The sequence below is a fragment of the Lonchura striata genome, chromosome 38, assembly GCF_046129695.1.
Source record: "Lonchura striata isolate bLonStr1 chromosome 38, bLonStr1.mat, whole genome shotgun sequence".
In the NCBI taxonomy this organism is placed as follows: domain Eukaryota; kingdom Metazoa; phylum Chordata; class Aves; order Passeriformes; family Estrildidae; genus Lonchura; species Lonchura striata.
The window spans coordinates 375,894-393,665 of NC_134640.1; positions in this window are offsets into that span (position 1 = coordinate 375,894).

Consider the following 17,772-nt stretch of genomic DNA (forward strand, 5'->3'; position numbering starts at 1 on the left):
AAGAGAAAAGTTTATTCTCTGACTCCAACTTTTATACTTTCCCAAAGGTGACATTGGATTGGAGAGTGAATGGACCACCTGTCCAAAGACATTGGACAAAGCACTAGTACATCAAGTTTGTCCAGCCCCATAAAAGATTGTAAACAATATGTTGTTGACAGAAATTGTGTGGGAAGGTTCTCCAACAGAATGGAAACTCAGAAGGCTTTAGAAAATCTTAAGAATCAGGGTGACATGACTTAACCTTACTTCCAGGCCTGACTGGCTCAGCTATCCAAGGCAATCAAAGCCCTCAGAGAGCAGCATTTCTGCCACATTTCCCTGAGCACAGGCACTCCTGTGTGCACACAGACACAAAGAGTCACTACAAGGCACCTGTGAGAAATTCCCCTGAGCAAAGGGAAATGCACCCAGGGGAGGCTTTGGCATCTCCCCAGGGGATGAAGGGTTGAGCCTGGAGCAGACAGTGTCTGTGATGAGCTCCAGAGGAGCTGAGCCCAGGGGCTTCTGGCCAAGGCCCTGGCCCAGTGAGCATTTCTCAGCTGGCAGGGCGGCCTGAGAAGGGGAGAGGGGAATGCACCAGACCAGGAACCATGGAACCAAGGGACCATTGTTACACTGTGGGGCCATGTGAGAAGAAGTGACCATTGGGACACTGTGGGGCCTTGTGAGACCAAGGGACCATTGGGACACTGTGGGACCATGTGAGATCAAGGGACCATTGGGATACTGTGAGTCCTCATGGATTCATGGACACCACTGTGACATTGCTGGGCCTCATGGAAGCAAGGGGACCCTAGTGACGCCGTGTGCCTCAGTGGAATGTAGGCATCATTGTGACACTGTGAGGCCCCATCCAGGCAAGGCTCAATTGGGACACTGCGAGACCCCACGGAAACAAAGCTCCAGGGTAACACAGAGAGGCTGCCTGTAATCAGTGCTCCATTGTGACCCTGTGGAGCCAAAGGAGAGAGTTGTGACACTGCAAAGCCCCATGGTCCATTGGTCCAAAGGTCCATTGTGACATTGCAGGACTCATGGAACAGAGGAGTCACATGACACTGTGGGGCCTGTGGAACCATGGAGAACATTGTGACACTGCAAGGCCTCAAGGAATCATTAGGACTGTTATATGTCTATAGGATAATTCGTGCAAATAAAATTGTCGTCTATTTTATAGTTATGTGCTGTTAAATTATACTCTTATAAGAAGTTTTTAAATCGCACAAGCCAGCAACAGCGACTGCAACACCATGTCAAAGCCACCTGGACGAGAGAGGGAGGACTTTATTTACAAGCGAACGAAAGTGGCCAGCCCAGAGAGGGATCATGCATCAAGGTTGTCCGAGAAACACCCGGACGATAAATACACGATAAATATCCGAGACCGAGATAGTCAGAGCCATCAGGGAGGTACATCTCAAATCCGAATTCCGGGACTGCAAACACAGGTGTTCATCACTCTCCGGACACGTATTGTTCAACTTGCCACAGAGAAAAGAACTCCACATGAATACATGCACTTTGAAAAGGAAGAAAGGGGACTCTGGCTCAGGCAAGGAAAATCGTATAAAAATGGGTCAGACAGGACGGTCGGTGTGAAGCATAGAGGACCCTCTGCTGCAGCTGTCAAACCTGTGTCTCACCCGGTGGCAATCCCGGGCTCCACATTGACTTTTTTTTATAGTGGCTTTTTTTCATTTTTCTCAAAGTTTATATTTGGTACACTTAATAACTTTTATTAAATTAATAATTAATATCTTGGAGCCTTGCATTTGTAACATGTTTATCACATTCGGTTTCTCATGATAAGCCTATCTACTTCTGCTAATTCTGAGATGGGGAAAATGAACTGTCATGATTCCCGCTTCCACTAGAGGATTGTGACACGGGCTGACTTTGTGATGCCAGAGTCTTCTGTGCCATCACAGCGCAACTGTATGACATCCCAGAGTGCTAGAGCAGCACTGGCTCTGTGACATCACAAGGGGGATTTGTGAGATCTCAGGGTGGGCTGTGACATCCCAGGAGGCAGTGTGACATCTCAGGGGCTCTGTGACCTTACTGGGGAGGTCACTTCAAGCCAGCTCCCACTCACAGTTCCTCCCAGAGAAGTCCAAAGCTGCTCGTGCCCGGTGGCATCCCGTGTCCCTCTGGGTCCCCCTGCCCCTGGCGCTGCAGCCTCCCGCTGAGGATGTTCGAGGAGATCAAGCCCAGAGCCTGACACGGGGACAGGGGCTCAGGGCCGTCAAAGTTGGAACAGGGAGACAGGGACCCCCTAGCAGCATCCCTGTGCCCCCAGGGCCAGAGCTTGGCCAGGGCTCCTTCACCCTCTTATGAAGGAGGGCTTGAGAGCACTTTAAAAATCCCCAGCAGGGGAGTAGCATAAAACAGCTTTAAGATTAAGTGACAGCACCACAGAGTTCCTTGGCAAGAGTCACTCTGCTCCTGACTGGACACTTCAGGCACACCAAGGAAACAAAGCAACAACAAAACCAAACAAAATCCAGGCAATCAAACCAAAAAGGAGTCAAGAACTGTCCCGGTGTCTGTGTGTCTCTGTGTGTTTGTCTGTGTGTGTGTGTGTGTGTGTGTGTGTGACGAAAGGACAGTGAGGGCAAGGATAAAAGGAATACAGCCTAAAAGCTAAAGAGAGCTGTGGAATAACACTTAACAATATTCAACTTTGCTTATAACTTCTATTAAGCTTCACAAATTAGCAAAAGAACAACTCTTAGCAGCATTTAACTTTCCTTACAGCTTGTGACTTTGTCGCTATAAGACACGTGAAAGCACGATGCGAGCCACCTGCTATTTTCAAGGTAAAGCGAAAAGTTTATTCTCTGACTCCAACTTTTATACTTTCCCAAAGGTGACATTGGATTGGAGAGTGAATGGGCCACCTGTCCAAAGACATTGGACAAAGCACTAGTACATCAAGTTTTTCCAGCCCCATAAAAGATTGTAAACAATATGTTGTTGACAGAAATTGTGTGGGAAGGTTCTCCAACAGAATGGAAACTCAGAAGGCTTTAGAAAATCTTAAGAATCAGGGTGACATGACTTAACCTTACTTCCAGGCCTGACTGGCTCAGCTATCCAAGGCAATCAAAGCCCTCAGAGAGCAGCATTTCTGCCACATTTCCCTGAGCACAGGCACTCCTGTGTGCACACAGACACAAAGAGTCACTACAAGGCACCTGTGAGAAATTCCCCTGAGCAAAGGGAAATGTTCCCTATGGAGGCTTTGGCATCTCCCCAGGAAATGAAGGGTTGAGCCTGGAGCAGACAGTGTCTGTGATGAGCTCCAGAGGAGCTGAGCCCAGGGGCTGCTGGCCAAGGCCCTGGCCCAGTGAGCATTTCTCAGCTGGCAGGGCGGCCTGAGAAGGGGAGAGGGGAATGCACCAGACCAGGAACCATGGAACCAAGGGACCATTGTTACACTGTGGGGCCATGTGAGAAGAAGTGACCATTGGGACACTGTGGGGCCTTGTGAGACCAAGGGACCATTGGGACACTGTGGGACCATGTGAGATCAAGGGACCATTGGGATACTGTGAGTCCTCATGGATTCATGGACACCACTGTGACATTGCTGGGCCTCATGGAAGCAAGGGGACCCAGGTGACGCCGTGTGCCTCAGTGGAATGTAGGCATCATTGTGACACTGTGAGGCCCCATCCAACCAAGGCTCCATTGGGACACTGCGAGACCCCACGGAAACAAAGCTCCAGGGTAACACAGAGAGGCTGCCTGTAATCAGTGCTCCATTGTGACCCTGTGGAGCCAAAGGAGAGCGTTGTGACACTGCAAAGCCCCATGGTCCATTGGTCCAAAGGTCCATTGTGACATTGTAGGACTCATGGAACAGAGGAGTCACATGACACTGTGGGGCCTGTGGAACCATGGAGAACATTGTGACACTGCAAGGCCTCAAGGAATCATTAGGACTGTTATATGTCTATAGGATAATTCGTGCAAATAAAATTATCGTCTATTTTATAGTTATGTGCTGTTAAATTATACTCTTATAAGAAGTTTTTAAATCGCACAAGCCAGCAACAGCGACTGCAACACCATGTCAAAGCCACCTGGACGAGAGAGGGAGGACTTTATTTACAAGCGAACGAAAGTGGCCAGCCCAGAGAGGGATCATGCATCAAGGTTGTCCGAGAAACACCCGGATGATAAATACACGATAAATATCCGAGACCGAGATAGTCAGAGCCATCAGGGAGGTACATCTCAAATCCGAATTCCGGGACTGCAAACACAGGTGTTCATCACTCTCCGGACACGTATTGTTCAACTTGCCACAGAGAAAAGAACTCCACATGAATACATGCACTTTGAAAAGGAAGAAAGGGGACTCTGGCTCAGGCAAGGAATATCGTATAAAAATGGGTCAGACAGGACGGTCGGTGTGAAGCATAGAGGACCCTCTGCTGCAGCTGTCAAACCTGTGTCTCACCCGGTGGCAATCCCGGGCTCCACATTGACTTTTTTTTATAGTGGCTTTTTTTCATTTTTCTCAAAGTTTATATTTGGTACACTTAATAACTTTTATTAAATTAATAATTAATATCTTGGAGCCTTGCATTTGTAACATGTTTATCACATTCGGTTTCTCATGATAAGCCTATCTACTTCTGCTAATTCTGAGATGGGGAAAATGAACTGTCATGATTCCCGCTTCCACTAGAGGATTGTGACACGGGCTGACTTTGTGATGCCAGAGTCTTCTGTGCCATCACAGCGCAACTGTATGACATCCCAGAGTGATGGAGCAGCACTGGCTCTGTGACATCACAAGGGGGATTTGTGAGATCCCAGGGTGGGCTGTGACATCCCAGGAGGCAGTGTGACATCTCAGGGGCTCTGTGACCTTACTGTGGAGGTCACTTCAAGCCAGCTCCCACTCACAGTTCCTCCCAGAGAAGTCCAAAGCTGCTCGTGCCCGGTGGCATCCCGTGTCCCTCTGGGTCCCCCTGCCCCTGGCGCTGCAGCCTCCCCCTGAGGATGTTCGAGGAGATCAAGCCCAGAGCCTGACACGGGGACAGGGGCTCAGGGCCGTCACAGTTGGAACAGGGAGACAGGGACCCCCTAGCAGCATCCCTGTGCCCCCAGGGCCAGAGCTTGGCCAGGGCTCCTTCACCCTCTTATGAAGGAGGGCTTGAGAGCACTTTAAAAATACCCAGCAGGGGAGTAGCATAAAACAGCTTTAAGATTAAGTGACAGCACCACAGAGTTCCTTGGCAAGAGTCACTCTGCTCCTGACTGGACACTTCAGGCACACCAAGGAAACAAAGCAACAACAAAACCAAACAAAATCCAGGCAATCAAACCAAAAAGGAGTCAAGAACTGTCCCGGTGTCTGTGTGTCTCTGTGTGTTTGTGTGTGTGTGTGGGTGGGTGTGTGTGTGTGTGTGTGTGTGTGTGTGTGTGTGTGTGACGAAAGGACAGTGAGGGCAAGGATAAAAGGAATACAGCCTAAAAGCTAAACAGAGCTGTGGAATAACACTTAACAATATTCAACTTTGCTTATAACTTCTATTAAGCTTCACAAATTAGCAAAAGAACAACTCTTAGCAGCATTTAACTTTGCTTACAGCTTGTGACTTTGTCGCTATAAGACACGTGAAAGCACGACGCAAGCCACCTGCTATTTTCAAGGTAAAGAGAAAAGTTTATTCTCTGACTCCAACTTTTATACTTTCCCAAAGGTGACATTGGATTGGAGAGTGAATGGACCACCTGTCCAAAGACATTGGACAAAGCACTAGTACATCAAGTTTGTCCAGCCCCATAAAAGATTGTAAACAATATGTTGTTGACAGAAATTGTGTGGGAAGGTTCTCCAACAGAATGGAAACTCAGAAGGCTTTAGAAAATCTTAAGAATCAGGGTGACATGACTTAACCTTACTTCCAGGCCTGACTGGCTCAGCTATCCAAGGCAATCAAAGCCCTCAGAGAGCAGCATTTCTGCCACATTTCCCTGAGCACAGGCACTCCTGTGTGCACACAGACACAAAGAGTCACTACAAGGCACCTGTGAGAAATTCCCCTGAGCAAAGGGAAATGCACCCAGGGGAGGCTTTGGCATCTCCCCAGGGGATGAAGGGTTGAGCCTGGAGCAGACAGTGTCTGTGATGAGCTCCAGAGGAGCTGAGCCCAGGGGCTGCTGGCCAAGGCCCTGGCCCAGTGAGCATTTCTCAGCTGGCAGGGCGGCCTGAGAAGGGGAGAGGGGAATGCACCAGACCAGGAACCATGGAACCAAGGGACCATTGTTACACTGTGGGGCCATGTGAGAAGAAGTGACCATTGGGACACTGTGGGGCCTTGTGAGACCAAGGGACCATTGGGACACTGTGGGACCATGTGAGATCAAGAGACCATTGGGATACTGTGAGTCCTCATGGATTCATGGACACCACTGTGACATTGCTGGGCCTCATGGAAGCAAGGGGACCCTAGTGACGCCGTGTGCCTCAGTGGAATGTAGGCATCATTGTGACACTGTGAGGCCCCATCCAGCCAAGGCTCCATTGGGACACTGCGAGACCCCACGGAAACAAAGCTCCAGGGTAACACAGAGAGGCTGCCTGTAATCAGTGCTCCATTGTGACCCTGTGGAGCCAAAGGAGAGCGTTGTGACACTGCAAAGCCCCATGGTCCATTGGTCCAAAGGTCCATTGTGACATTGCAGGACTCATGGAACAGAGGAGTCACATGACACTGTGGGGCCTGTGGAACCATGGAGAACATTGTGACACTGCAAGGCCTCAAGGAATCATTAGGACTGTGATATGTCTATAGGATAATTCGTGCAAATAAAATTGTCGTCTATTTTATAGTTATGTGCTGTTAAATTATACTCTTATAAGAAGTTTTTAAATCGCACAAGCCAGCAACAGCGACTGCAACACCATGTCAAAGCCACCTGGACGAGAGAGGGAGGACTTTATTTACAAGCGAACGAAAGTGGCCAGCCCAGAGAGGGATCATGCATCAAGGTTGTCCGAGAAACACCCGGACGATAAATACACGATAAATATCCGAGACCGAGATAGTCAGAGCCATCAGGGAGGTACATCTCAAATCCGAATTCCGGGACTGCAAACACAGGTGTTCATCACTCTCCGGACACGTATTGTTCAACTTGCCACAGAGAAAAGAACTCCACATGAATACATGCACTTTGAAAAGGAAGAAAGGGGACTCTGGCTCAGGCAAGGAAAATCGTATAAAAATGGGTCAGACAGGACGGTCGGTGTGAAGCATAGAGGACCCTCTGCTGCAGCTGTCAAACCTGTGTCTCACCCGGTGGCAATCCCGGGCTCCACATTGACTTTTTTTTATAGTGGCTTTTTTTCATTTTTCTCAAAGTTTATATTTGGTACACTTAATAACTTTTATTAAATTAATAATTAATATCTTGGAGCCTTGCATTTGTAACATGTTTATCACATTCTGTTTCTCATGATAAGCCTATCTACTTCTGCTAATTCTGAGATGGGGAAAATGAACTGTCATGATTCCCGCTTCCACTAGAGGATTGTGACACGGGCTGACTTTGTGATGCCAGAGTCTTCTGTGCCATCACAGCGCAACTGTATGACATCCCAGAGTGATGGAGCAGCACTGGCTCTGTGACATCACAAGGGGGATTTGTGAGATCTCAGGGTGGGCTGTGACATCCCAGGAGGCAGTGTGACATCTCAGGGGCTCTGTGACCTTACTGGGGAGGTCACTTCAAGCCAGCTCCCACTCACAGTTCCTCCCAGAGAAGTCCAAAGCTGCTCGTGCCCGGTGGCATCCCGTGTCCCTCTGGGTCCCCCTGCCCCTGGCGCTGCAGCCTCCCGCTGAGGATGTTCGAGGAGATCAAGCCCAGAGCCTGACACGGGGACAGGGGCTCAGGGCCGTCAAAGTTGGAACAGGGAGACAGGGACCCCCTAGCAGCATCCCTGTGCCCCCAGGGCCAGAGCTTGGCCAGGGCTCCTTCACCCTCTTATGAAGGAGGGCTTGAGAGCACTTTAAAAATCCCCAGCAGGGGAGTAGCATAAAACAGCATTAAGATTAAGTGACAGCACCACAGAGTTCCTTGGCAAGAGTCACTCTGCTCCTGACTGGACACTTCAGGCACACCAAGGAAACAAAGCAACAACAAAACCAAACAAAATCCAGGCAATCAAACCAAAAAGGAGTCAAGAACTGTCCCGGTGTCTGTGTGTCTCTGTGTGTTTGTCTGTGTGTGTGTGTGTGTGTGTGTGTGTGACGAAAGGACAGTGAGGGCAAGGATAAAAGGAATACAGCCTAAAAGCTAAAGAGAGCTGTGGAATAACACTTAACAATATTCAACTTTGCTTATAACTTCTATTAAGCTTCACAAATTAGCAAAAGAACAACTCTTAGCAGCATTTAACTTTCCTTACAGCTTGTGACTTTGTCGCTATAAGACACGTGAAAGCACGATGCGAGCCACCTGCTATTTTCAAGGTAAAGCGAAAAGTTTATTCTCTGACTCCAACTTTTATACTTTCCCAAAGGTGACATTGGATTGGAGAGTGAATGGGCCACCTGTCCAAAGACATTGGACAAAGCACTAGTACATCAAGTTTTTCCAGCCCCATAAAAGATTGTAAACAATATGTTGTTGACAGAAATTGTGTGGGAAGGTTCTCCAACAGAATGGAAACTCAGAAGGCTTTAGAAAATCTTAAGAATCAGGGTGACATGACTTAACCTTACTTCCAGGCCTGACTGGCTCAGCTATCCAAGGCAATCAAAGCCCTCAGAGAGCAGCATTTCTGCCACATTTCCCTGAGCACAGCCACTCCTGTGTGCACACAGACACAAAGAGTCACTACAAGGCACCTGTGAGAAATTCCCCTGAGCAAAGGGAAATGTTCCCTATGGAGGCTTTGGCATCTCCCCAGGAAATGAAGGGTTGAGCCTGGAGCAGACAGTGTCTGTGATGAGCTCCAGAGGAGCTGAGCCCAGGGGCTGCTGGCCAAGGCCCTGGCCCAGTGAGCATTTCTCAGCTGGCAGGGCGGCCTGAGAAGGGGAGAGGGGAATGCACCAGACCAGGAACCATGGAACCAAGGGACCATTGTTACACTGTGGGGCCATGTGAGAAGAAGTGACCATTGGGACACTGTGGGGCCTTGTGAGACCAAGGGACCATTGGGACACTGTGGGACCATGTGAGATCAAGGGACCATTGGGATACTGTGAGTCCTCATGGATTCATGGACACCACTGTGACATTGCTGGGCCTCATGGAAGCAAGGGGACCCAGGTGACGCCGTGTGCCTCAGTGGAATGTAGGCATCATTGTGACACTGTGAGGCCCCATCCAACCAAGGCTCCATTGGGACACTGCGAGACCCCACGGAAACAAAGCTCCAGGGTAACACAGAGAGGCTGCCTGTAATCAGTGCTCCATTGTGACCCTGTGGAGCCAAAGGAGAGCGTTGTGACACTGCAAAGCCCCATGGTCCATTGGTCCAAAGGTCCATTGTGACATTGTAGGACTCATGGAACAGAGGAGTCACATGACACTGTGGGGCCTGTGGAACCATGGAGAACATTGTGACACTGCAAGGCCTCAAGGAATCATTAGGACTGTTATATGTCTATAGGATAATTCGTGCAAATAAAATTATCGTCTATTTTATAGTTATGTGCTGTTAAATTATACTCTTATAAGAAGTTTTTAAATCGCACAAGCCAGCAACAGCGACTGCAACACCATGTCAAAGCCACCTGGACGAGAGAGGGAGGACTTTATTTACAAGCGAACGAAAGTGGCCAGCCCAGAGAGGGATCATGCATCAAGGTTGTCCGAGAAACACCCGGATGATAAATACACGATAAATATCCGAGACCGAGATAGTCAGAGCCATCAGGGAGGTACATCTCAAATCCGAATTCCGGGACTGCAAACACAGGTGTTCATCACTCTCCGGACACGTATTGTTCAACTTGCCACAGAGAAAAGAACTCCACATGAATACATGCACTTTGAAAAGGAAGAAAGGGGACTCTGGCTCAGGCAAGGAATATCGTATAGAAATGGGTCAGACAGGACGGTCGGTGTGAAGCATAGAGGACCCTCTGCTGCAGCTGTCAAACCTGTGTCTCACCCGGTGGCAATCCCGGGCTCCACATTGACTTTTTTTTATAGTGGCTTTTTTTCATTTTTCTCAAAGTTTATATTTGGTACACTTAATAACTTTTATTAAATTAATAATTAATATCTTGGAGCCTTGCATTTGTAACATGTTTATCACATTCTGTTTCTCATGATAAGCCTATCTACTTCTGCTAATTCTGAGATGGGGAAAATGAACTGTCATGATTCCCGCTTCCACTAGAGGATTGTGACACGGGCTGACTTTGTGATGCCAGAGTCTTCTGTGCCATCACAGCGCAACTGTATGACATCCCAGAGTGATGGAGCAGCACTGGCTCTGTGACATCACAAGGGGGATTTGTGAGATCCCAGGGTGGGCTGTGACATCCCAGGAGGCAGTGTGACATCTCAGGGGCTCTGTGACCTTACTGTGGAGGTCACTTCAAGCCAGCTCCCACTCACAGTTCCTCCCAGAGAAGTCCAAAGCTGCTCGTGCCCGGTGGCATCCCGTGTCCCTCTGGGTCCCCCTGCCCCTGGCGCTGCAGCCTCCCCCTGAGGATGTTCGAGGAGATCAAGCCCAGAGCCTGACACGGGGACAGGGGCTCAGGGCCGTCACAGTTGGAACAGGGAGACAGGGACCCCCTAGCAGCATCCCTGTGCCCCCAGGGCCAGAGCTTGGCCAGGGCTCCTTCACCCTCTTATGAAGGAGGGCTTGAGAGCACTTTAAAAATACCCAGCAGGGGAGTAGCATAAAACAGCTTTAAGATTAAGTGACAGCACCACAGAGTTCCTTGGCAAGAGTCACTCTGCTCCTGACTGGACACTTCAGGCACACCAAGGAAACAAAGCAACAACAAAACCAAACAAAATCCAGGCAATCAAACCAAAAAGGAGTCAAGAACTGTCCCGGTGTCTGTGTGTCTCTGTGTGTTTGTGTGTGTGTGTGGGTGGGTGTGTGTGTGTGTGTGTGTGTGTGTGTGTGTGTGACGAAAGGACAGTGAGGGCAAGGATAAAAGGAATACAGCCTAAAAGCTAAACAGAGCTGTGGAATAACACTTAACAATATTCAACTTTGCTTATAACTTCTATTAAGCTTCACAAATTAGCAAAAGAACAACTCTTAGCAGCATTTAACTTTGCTTACAGCTTGTGACTTTGTCGCTATAAGACACGTGAAAGCACGACGCAAGCCACCTGCTATTTTCAAGGTAAAGAGAAAAGTTTATTCTCTGACTCCAACTTTTATACTTTCCCAAAGGTGACATTGGATTGGAGAGTGAATGGACCACCTGTCCAAAGACATTGGACAAAGCACTAGTACATCAAGTTTGTCCAGCCCCATAAAAGATTGTAAACAATATGTTGTTGACAGAAATTGTGTGGGAAGGTTCTCCAACAGAATGGAAACTCAGAAGGCTTTAGAAAATCTTAAGAATCAGGGTGACATGACTTAACCTTACTTCCAGGCCTGACTGGCTCAGCTATCCAAGGCAATCAAAGCCCTCAGAGAGCAGCATTTCTGCCACATTTCCCTGAGCACAGGCACTCCTGTGTGCACACAGACACAAAGAGTCACTACAAGGCACCTGTGAGAAATTCCCCTGAGCAAAGGGAAATGCACCCAGGGGAGGCTTTGGCATCTCCCCAGGGGATGAAGGGTTGAGCCTGGAGCAGACAGTGTCTGTGATGAGCTCCAGAGGAGCTGAGCCCAGGGGCTGCTGGCCAAGGCCCTGGCCCAGTGAGCATTTCTCAGCTGGCAGGGCGGCCTGAGAAGGGGAGAGGGGAATGCACCAGACCAGGAACCATGGAACCAAGGGACCATTGTTACACTGTGGGGCCATGTGAGAAGAAGTGACCATTGGGACACTGTGGGGCCTTGTGAGACCAAGGGACCATTGGGACACTGTGGGACCATGTGAGATCAAGGGACCATTGGGATACTGTGAGTCCTCATGGATTCATGGACACCACTGTGACATTGCTGGGCCTCATGGAAGCAAGGGGACCCTAGTGACGCCGTGTGCCTCAGTGGAATGTAGGCATCATTGTGACACTGTGAGGCCCCATCCAGCCAAGGCTCCATTGGGACACTGCGAGACCCCACGGAAACAAAGCTCCAGGGTAACACAGAGAGGCTGCCTGTAATCAGTGCTCCATTGTGACCCTGTGGAGCCAAAGGAGAGAGTTGTGACACTGCAAAGCCCCATGGTCCATTGGTCCAAAGGTCCATTGTGACATTGCAGGACTCATGGAACAGAGGAGTCACATGACACTGTGGGGCCTGTGGAACCATGGAGAACATTGTGACACTGCAAGGCCTCAAGGAATCATTAGGACTGTGATATGTCTATAGGATAATTCGTGCAAATAAAATTGTCGTCTATTTTATAGTTATGTGCTGTTAAATTATACTCTTATAAGAAGTTTTTAAATCGCACAAGCCAGCAACAGCGACTGCAACACCATGTCAAAGCCACCTGGACGAGAGAGGGAGGACTTTATTTACAAGCGAACGAAAGTGGCCAGCCCAGAGAGGGATCATGCATCAAGGTTGTCCGAGAAACACCCGGACGATAAATACACGATAAATATCTGAGACCGAGATAGTCAGAGCCATCAGGGAGGTACATCTCAAATCCGAATTCCGGGACTGCAAACACAGGTGTTCATCACTCTCCGGACACGTATTGTTCAACTTGCCACAGAGAAAAGAACTCCACATGAATACATGCACTTTGAAAAGGAAGAAAGGGGACTCTGGCTCAGGCAAGGAAAATCGTATAAAAATGGGTCAGACAGGACGGTCGGTGTGAAGCATAGAGGACCCTCTGCTGCAGCTGTCCAACCTGTGTCTCACCCGGTGGCAATCCCGGGCTCCACATTGACCTTTTTTTATAGTGGCTTTTTTTCATTTTTCTCAAAGTTTATATTTGGTACACTTAATAACTTTTATTAAATTAAAAATTAATAACTTGGAGCCTTGCATTTCTAAGATGTTTATCACATTCGGTTTCTCATGATAAGCCTATCTACTTCTGCTAATTCTGAGATGGGGAAAATGAACTGTCATGATTCCCGCTTGCACTAGACGATTGTGACACGGGCTGACTTTGTGATGCCAGAGTCTTCTGTGCCATCACAGCGCAACTGTATGACATCCCAGAGTGCTAGAGCAGCACTGGCTCTGTGACATCACAAGGGGGATTTGTGAGATCTCAGGGTGGGCTGTGACATCCCAGGAGGCAGTGTGACATCTCAGGGGCTCTGTGACCTTACTGGGGAGGTCACTTCAAGCCAGCTCCCACTCACAGTTCCTCCCAGAGAAGTCCAAAGCTGCTCGTGCCCGGTGGCATCCCGTGTCCCTCTGGGTCCCCCTGCCCCTGGCGCTGCAGCCTCCCGCTGAGGATGTTCGAGGAGATCAAGCCCAGAGCCTGACACGGGGACAGGGGCTCAGGGCCGTCACAGTTGGAACAGGGAGACAGGGACCCCCTAGCAGCATCCCTGTGCCCCCAGGGCCAGAGCTTGGCCAGGGCTCCTTCACCCTCTTATGAAGGAGGGCTTGAGAGCACTTTAAAAATCCCCAGCAGGGGAGTAGCATAAAACAGCTTTAAGATTAAGTGACAGCACCACAGAGTTCCTTGGCAAGAGTCACTCTGCTCCTGACTGGACACTTCAGGCACACCAAGGAAACAAAGCAACAACAAAACCAAACAAAATCCAGGCAATCAAACCAAAAAGGAGTCAAGAACTGTCCCGGTGTCTGTGTGTCTCTGTGTGTTTGTCTGTGTGTGTGTGTGTGTGTGTGTGTGTGTGTGTGTGTGGGTGTGTGTGTGTGTGTGTGTGTGACGAAAGGACAGTGAGGGCAAGGATAAAAGGAATACAGCCTAAAAGCTAAACAGAGCTGTGGAATAACACTTAACAATATTCAACTTTGCTTATAACTTCTATTAAGCTTCACAAATTAGCAAAAGAACAACTCTTAGCAGCATTTAACTTTGCTTACAGCTTGTGACTTTGTCGCTATAAGACACGTGAAAGCACGACGCGAGCCACCTGCTATTTTCAAGGTAAAGAGAAAAGTTTATTCTCCAACTTTTATACTTTCCCAAAGGTGACATTGGATTGGAGAGTGAATGGACCACCTGTCCAAAGACATTGGACAAAGCACTAGTACATCAAGTTTGTCCAGCCCCATAAAAGATTGTAAACAATATGTTGTTGACAGAAATTGTGTGGGAAGGTTCTCCAACAGAATGGAAACTCAGAAGGCTTTAGAAAATCTTAAGAATCAGGGTGACATGACTTAACCTTACTTCCAGGCCTGACTGGCTCAGCTATCCAAGGCAATCAAAGCCCTCAGAGAGCAGCATTTCTGCCACATTTCCCTGAGCACAGGCACTCCTGTGTGCACACAGACCCAAAGAGTCACTACAAGGCACCTGTGAGAAATTCCCCTGAGCAAAGGGAAATGTTCCCTGTGGAGGCTTTGGCATCTCCCCAGGGGATGAAGGGTTGAGCCTGGAGCAGACAGTGTCTGTGATGAGCTCCAGAGGAGCTGAGCCCAGGGGCTGCTGGCCAAGGCCCTGGCCCAGTGAGCATTTCTCAGCTGGCAGGGCGGCCTGAGAAGGGGAGAGGGGAATGCACCAGACCAGGAACCATGGAACCAAGGGACCATTGTTACACTGTGGGGCCATGTGAGAAGAAGTGACCATTGGGACACTGTGGGGCCTTGTGAGACCAAGGGACCATTGGGACACTGTGGGACCATGTGAGATCAAGGGACCATTGGGATACTGTGAGTCCTCATGGATTCATGGACACCACTGTGACATTGCTGGGCCTCATGGAAGCAAGGGGACCCAGGTGACGCCGTGTGCCTCAGTGGAATGTAGGCATCATTGTGACACTGTGAGGCCCCATCCAGCCAAGGCTCCATTGGGACACTGCGAGACCCCATGGAAACAAAGCTCCAAGGTAACACAGAGAGGCTGCCTGTAATCAGTGCTCCATTGTGACCCTGTGGAGCCAAAGGAGAGCGTTGTGACACTGCAAAGCCCCATGGTCCATTGGTCCAAAGGTCCATTGTGACATTGCAGGACTCATGGAACAGAGGAGTCACATGACACTGTGGGGCCTGTGGAACCATGGAGAACATTGTGACACTGCAAGGCCTCAAGGAATCATTAGGACTGTTATATGTCTATAGGATAATTCGTGCAAATAAAATTGTCGTCTCTTTTATAGTTATGTGCTGTTAAATTATACTCTTATAAGAAGTTTTTAAATCGCACAAGCCAGCAACAGCGACTGCAACACCATGTCAAAGCCACCTGGACGAGAGAGGGAGGACTTTATTTACAAGCGAACGAAAGTGGCCAGCCCAGAGAGGGATCATGCATCAAGGTTGTCCGAGAAACACCCGGACGATAAATACACGATAAATATCCGAGACCGAGATAGTCAGAGCCATCAGGGAGGTACATCTCAAATCCGAATTCCGGGACTGCAAACACAGGTGTTCATCACTCTCCGGACACGTATTGTTCAACTTGCCACAGAGAAAAGAACTCCACATGAATACATGCACTTTGAAAAGGAAGAAAGGGGACTCTGGCTCAGGCAAGGAAAATCGTATAAAAATGGGTCAGACAGGACGGTCGGTGTGAAGCATAGAGGACCCTCTGCTGCAGCTGTCAAACCTGTGTCTCACCCGGTGGCAATCCCGGGCTCCACATTGACTTTTTTTTATAGTGGCTTTTTTTCATTTTTCTCAAAGTTTATATTTGGTACACTTAATAACTTTTATTAAATTAATAATTAATATCTTGGAGCCTTGCATTTGTAACATGTTTATCACATTCTGTTTCTCATGATAAGCCTATCTACTTCTGCTAATTCTGAGATGGGGAAAATGAACTGTCATGATTCCCGCTTCCACTAGAGGATTGTGACACGGGCTGACTTTGTGATGCCAGAGTCTTCTGTGCCATCACAGCGCAACTGTATGACATCCCAGAGTGATGGAGCAGCACTGGCTCTGTGACATCACAAGGGGGATTTGTGAGATCTCAGGGTGGGCTGTGACATCCCAGGAGGCAGTGTGACATCTCAGGGGCTCTGTGACCTTACTGGGGAGGTCACTTCAAGCCAGCTCCCACTCACAGTTCCTCCCAGAGAAGTCCAAAGCTGCTCGTGCCCGGTGGCATCCCGTGTCCCTCTGGGTCCCCCTGCCCCTGGCGCTGCAGCCTCCCGCTGAGGATGTTCGAGGAGATCAAGCCCAGAGCCTGACACGGGGACAGGGGCTCAGGGCCGTCAAAGTTGGAACAGGGAGACAGGGACCCCCTAGCAGCATCCCTGTGCCCCCAGGGCCAGAGCTTGGCCAGGGCTCCTTCACCCTCTTATGAAGGAGGGCTTGAGAGCACTTTAAAAATCCCCAGCAGGGGAGTAGCATAAAACAGCATTAAGATTAAGTGACAGCACCACAGAGTTCCTTGGCAAGAGTCACTCTGCTCCTGACTGGACACTTCAGGCACACCAAGGAAACAAAGCAACAACAAAACCAAACAAAATCCAGGCAATCAAACCAAAAAGGAGTCAAGAACTGTCCCGGTGTCTGTGTGTCTCTGTGTGTTTGTGTGTGTGTGTGTGTGTGTGACGAAAGGACAGTGAGGGCAAGGATAAAAGGAATACAGCCTAAAAGCTAAAGAGAGCTGTGGAATAACACTTAACAATATTCAACTTTGCTTATAACTTCTATTAAGCTTCACAAATTAGCAAAAGAACAACTCTTAGCAGCATTTAACTTTGCTTACAGCTTGTGACTTTGTCGCTATAAGACACGTGAAAGCACGATGCGAGCCACCTGCTATTTTCAAGGTAAAGCGAAAAGTTTATTCTCTGACTCCAACTTTTATACTTTCCCAAAGGTGACATTGGATTGGAGAGTGAATGGGCCACCTGTCCAAAGACATTGGACAAAGCACTAGTACATCAAGTTTTTCCAGCCCCATAAAAGATTGTAAACAATATGTTGTTGACAGAAATTGTGTGGGAAGGTTCTCCAACAGAATGGAAACTCAGAAGGCTTTAGAAAATCTTAAGAATCAGGGTGACATGACTTAACCTTACTTCCAGGCCTGACTGGCTCAGCTATCCAAGGCAATCAAAGCCCTCAGAGAGCAGCATTTCTGCCACATTTCCCTGAGCACAGGCACTCCTGTGTGCACACAGACACAAAGAGTCACTACAAGGCACCTGTGAGAAATTCCCCTGAGCAAAGGGAAATGTTCCCTATGGAGGCTTTGGCATCTCCCCAGGAAATGAAGGGTTGAGCCTGGAGCAGACAGTGTCTGTGATGAGCTCCAGAGGAGCTGAGCCCAGGGGCTGCTGGCCAAGGCCCTGGCCCAGTGAGCATTTCTCAGCTGGCAGGGCGGCCTGAGAAGGGGAGAGGGGAATGCACCAGACCAGGAACCATGGAACCAAGGGACCATTGTTACACTGTGGGGCCATGTGAGAAGAAGTGACCATTGGGACACTGTGGGGCCTTGTGAGACCAAGGGACCATTGGGACACTGTGGGACCATGTGAGATCAAGGGACCATTGGGATACTGTGAGTCCTCATGGATTCATGGACA